Below are 5,033 nucleotides of genomic sequence, written 5' to 3' on the forward strand. Positions count from 1 at the left end.
CAGTAAATGAATTCTTGATTGTCAAGTAAGAAATTGTTTAAGAAAGCTGATGACGTTCGGATATGTAATATGGTAACTTTCGTTGAGTACACGAATAGCTGTAAGGGAGTAATCAGAGTTCCACTCATCCCGTCACGTTTGGAATGCGTAAGTCGCTAGCGATCGCATTAGATGAAGCATTGCACTCTGCAATAACTGCAGGACCTACTATTTAAATTAATTTTACGCAGCATGAGTTTCGTGGCATACACCTACTGTAGATTATTACTTTATTTATAAAAGTTTCATTACTATTTTACTTTTAAAATAAAACAAAGTTTCACCCATGTTACGACCAATGAACTCACTGATAGATGATACAGTGTGAAAAAAAATCCCTAGTTTATCAATTTAACGCGGAAGAGACCTGTCAGAACTGAATACGTTTCCGCTGTTGCTTCTAGCGAAGGCCCTTGTATTCCACCTTTCACAAGAATACTGTTACTGTTATTTTTATCACCACTGTGCTGAAAAATGGTTAGACATTCAAATAAAAGATGATGCAGTCAATTTTATTTCATGCGCTATATAATATTTACTTCTAGAAGGCCGGCGAAACCATTTTATATTCTCGATCAGTAGAGGGGAGGAACATCTTATACTTTTTATCTCATAACACCAGATTTTTCGCCCTGTCACAACATTCTTACAGACTTTACACCTGCTTCGATTCAAGAACAGCAGTGTACCGTTGCCATTTCAGTGCCCCTGTAGGAACTGACACGCGCAAGGCGCCCCAGCGAAGTGTACAAAACCACAATAGGTACAAAACATGACCAAGTCATCAAAAATGGGGGTTGCATCACTTCTGACATAATCGTACACACCTCCCTAATCTAAAAATTTGAAAAGCTTGTCCTCCTATCTATAAAACATTAAACTGGCAGTTGATAATTACTACAAGAAACAAAGCACGGGACAAACCATTGCACATTCAAATGGTTCAAATTTAGGCCATCATACATAGCAACATACATTCAACTTTCATCCATTTTTGTCTGTTGCTTCTTTCAACACCACATTGCAGTCTTGCGGCATTATCTGGCCTTCCACACTTTCTCGACTTTGGAACCTTCTGTTACTGCTTAAATAAGGTCCGGGAAACCTTTTGGATCGCTTCGGCACTACTGTTCTTGCTTATGCAGCATTTTCATACAGAGCGAAACATATTCGAGGTTTTTTTCCAGTTGTTCGAAAACTCGGTGAGACTGGTCCTCTGAAATACGATTTTGGCAGGCGGTACAGCACTAAATAAAAATATTAGTGTAGTATACTGCACATGCTCCCAGTAATTAACTAAGTAATCGCCTCTAATATAAAAATCAGTGACTGGAAAAAATGGTTTCATTTTATTTAAATTTTGTTTTTCTTCTATCAAACATTATATGACTCTGGCTAAACGTTGAAAGTCTTTTGTGGCTGCATACTGAACACGTTCTTAGCCATTCATAGCCATAGAGATGACTAACACACGTTTATTACCTTCTACTGTTATATCTGGGTCAGTTATCGTTATTCTCCAAATGTGAGTAGTTAACTTACCTTGTCGTAGGAAATTGAAATCAGTAGAATATAAGTTAGTCACTGCAAATAGGCAAAATATTTTTAAATGCTTGTCTACAGGAATCTCTAATATCAGCAGTTATGTATGTAGACTAAAAGCTATGGTAATCGGTTTTTTTATAACCGTCATCACATGATTGTTCCCATTCAATAATTAGTCCATTGAAAAAAATGGGAGCATTTCATCTAATACTCTGAATCGTGTCATATGCCGCATTAATTGTTCCTATTATTCTATATATTGCTCTGAAGTGAGTGTATTTTGCTTTTAAAATTTTTACGAAGAAATTTGCAAAGACCCAATTAAAATTCTTTGAGATTCATTATCAACTTTTTCTGTTACACTGATTGTCAAAATGATAATTTATAACGAAGGTGTCATCTACAGAAGGAACAAAAGTCTGCCACCGGTTTTGTGCCAAATGCACACAACGCGTAGCTGGAACCTGCGCAGCCGCGACGTCTTCACGTGGACTGTTGCATACAAAGCGGTGTTTCTCGTAACATTTTCCTGAGCGCTTTGTCACCATCTCGAAGATCCCTTATCCGGTGAACATTGGACTATCGGCAGTAGTGCTTGCTGCTGTAGCAGCTGAAGCTGAGTCTCAGCCACCTGTTTGGTTCGACGAGATGGCGAGATCAGCGACCCTGCAGTCTGTAAAACACACCCACGTCGCTTCCACCGCACAAGCTCTGACGTTGAACTCCTACTGGTGAAACATTCTGACGCTCTGAATAAAATAACAGGGCTGGGAAGAGGTCGGTTGGCCAGCAAATAAATACCAAACTCGTATGGTAAAAACGGAAAGTGTTGAGGCGCTGTGTCCTCCAATTAAGCTGGTATACAAAGGTACAATATTCATAATCAGACCAGTGAGGGAATTCTAACGATGAGGTTGGAAATGGAAGCAATACTAAAGAAAAATCGGGACAGGTTAGTAGGATCTGTCGACCTGCAAAAAGCGTACGACAATGTAAAATGGTACAAGATGTTTGACATTAAGAAAAATGTAAGGGTAAACTAAAGGGTAAAACAGTTAATATGTAACATGTACAAGTATCAAGAGGAAACAATAATACTGGAAGACCGAAAACTCAGAGATGTAGTGTTTCACCTCTACTATTCAACCTGTAGACTGAAAAAGCAATGGCGGAAATGAAAGAAAGGTTCCACAGTAGGGTTAAACTTCAAGGCGAAAGAATATCATTGATAGGATCCGCTGATGACATTGCTATCCTCGGTGAAAGTAAAGAAGTATGGTTCAAAGGGCTCTGAGCACCATGGGACTTAACTGCTGAGGTCATCAGTGCCCTAGAACTTAGAACTACTTAAACCTAACTAACCTAAGGACGAACACACACCCATGCCCAAGGCAGAATTCGAACCTGCGACTGTAGCGGTCGCGCGGTTCCAGATTGTAGCGCCTAGAACCGCTCGACCACCCCGGCCAGCCAGTAAAGAAGAATTACAGGTTCTGTTGAATGGAATAAACAGTCTAATGAATACAGAATATCAGACTGTAAATCGAAGAAAAGCGAAAGTTATAATAAGCAGCAGGAATGAGAACAACGAGAAACTTAACATCAGAATTGGGGGTCGCTTAGTAGAGGAAGTTAGGAAGTCTGGCTGGTACCTACGCAGCAAAATATTCTTTGACGCACAGAGCAAGGATGACATAAAGACAGAGCCAGCGCTGGCAAAAGGGCATTCTGCCCATGAGAAAACCACTATAATCCCGACATATTCCTTAATTTGTGGAAGAAATTTCTGAAAATGTGCATTTAGAGCACTGTACTGTATTGTAGGGAAGCATTATACTCACGCCTTATAAAATTCACGTCAGTCTTTCCTTTGTGTGCCAGCCAGTCCGCTGTAACTAGCTCTGACGTCATAAATGTTGCGCAGTACTTTAAAAATCAAGTAAATAACCTGAAACGTTTCTAGCATGTCAGGAGTAATACAAAATCAATATGTGTTGGATATCAGTTCAATAACTTCAACCATTTTCGAAATTTGGATGTTTTTCTGTAAAAATCATTGGCGCAACAGAAAAGAGCTAGAAAATTAAAAGTTTATATTTAGATTCCTTTTGCATAATAATTTAGTAGAAACAGTATTCTAGATCTCACAAATTAAAATTTTAGTTGAAATTCATGATTTTCTGGTTTTTATCTTAAAAATTAAGGAAGGAAGATAGATTAAGTAGGCGAATAAATAAAGTTACGATGTTTTAATTTAAGTAGAAAGGAGATCCGCTATAATCATAAAGATGTGAGAAGTTTCAACTGAATAACTATAAAACTATAGCGATAGCGTATCTCCAAAGGGCAAGTTCAGCACTCGTCTACTGCATGTAGTGTAATTAAATTAATTATCTCGCCCAAAATATTTGACTTAGCCACGTCAGACTTTTATTATGATTACTTACCTGTGTGCTGATTGCACATTTAAACTGAGAGCTTCATTGGCCCTCAGCAAAGGAAGCAATGATTTATTCGATAACTTAAAGTGGTGCATTACTAGCCCAGCGGCTAGTCGGGAACGCAGATTTGATCAGGTGTTCCCTTAGCTGTCCGCACCGCGGCTTTATATGTAAGAACGTTGCGCGAGAAGAGGAAGGCCCCAGTTCTCTCCAGACGCTGATTAGCGCACCACCTGTGCCGGGAGTCGCGTTGCGTCGATATCGTTGATATAAACAGCCTCGGATGCAGTAATAAGTTACTCGGGATGCACATAAACATGAAATCGTTTTCGAGTGAAGTGATAATTTTGAGATGATGTTAATGATCTATCTTTAGTTTGCGTATGTCGTATTTTCACGTGCCGCCGCAGGACAGACATTCTACCACTATTAGCATGGTGTTTGAAGAACATTATCATCAAATTATGGCGAGCATTCACTTAAACATTTAATTTGAGCAGTTGGCTCTGAGCACTATGGGACTTAACATCTGAGGTCATCAGTCCCCTAGAACTTAGAACTACATAAACCTAACTAACCTAAGGCCATCACATACATCCATGCCTGAGACAGGATTCGAACCGAACCTGCGACCGTAGCAGTCGCGCGGTTCTGAACTGAAGCACATAGAACCGCTCGGCCACCGCGGCCGGCAATTTGAACAGTTATAGTTGCATCAACGCATTAGACTCTGAACTGCTCTGGTAATGGATTGTGTGGATTCTTTTTGGTCTGTGACTTTCAGAATATAGTGAACATTTTAGAGAAAATGGTTTTTGATTATGAATCCCAGGCAATCTCCTAATTCCTCAGAGCTATAAGCTGTAGCTATAAATGTATTTCTCAGATGAAGTGAGCACTAGGAATTCTAATTACAAGCTTCACGTTTTGCTAATCACTTTCTGGTTGCCAATATTGTAGTTAGAGAGCCAGTGTTGAGAATGGCAAACAGCATAAATACAAAACATA

The sequence above is a fragment of the Schistocerca americana genome, chromosome 6, assembly GCF_021461395.2.
Source record: "Schistocerca americana isolate TAMUIC-IGC-003095 chromosome 6, iqSchAmer2.1, whole genome shotgun sequence".
In the NCBI taxonomy this organism is placed as follows: domain Eukaryota; kingdom Metazoa; phylum Arthropoda; class Insecta; order Orthoptera; family Acrididae; genus Schistocerca; species Schistocerca americana.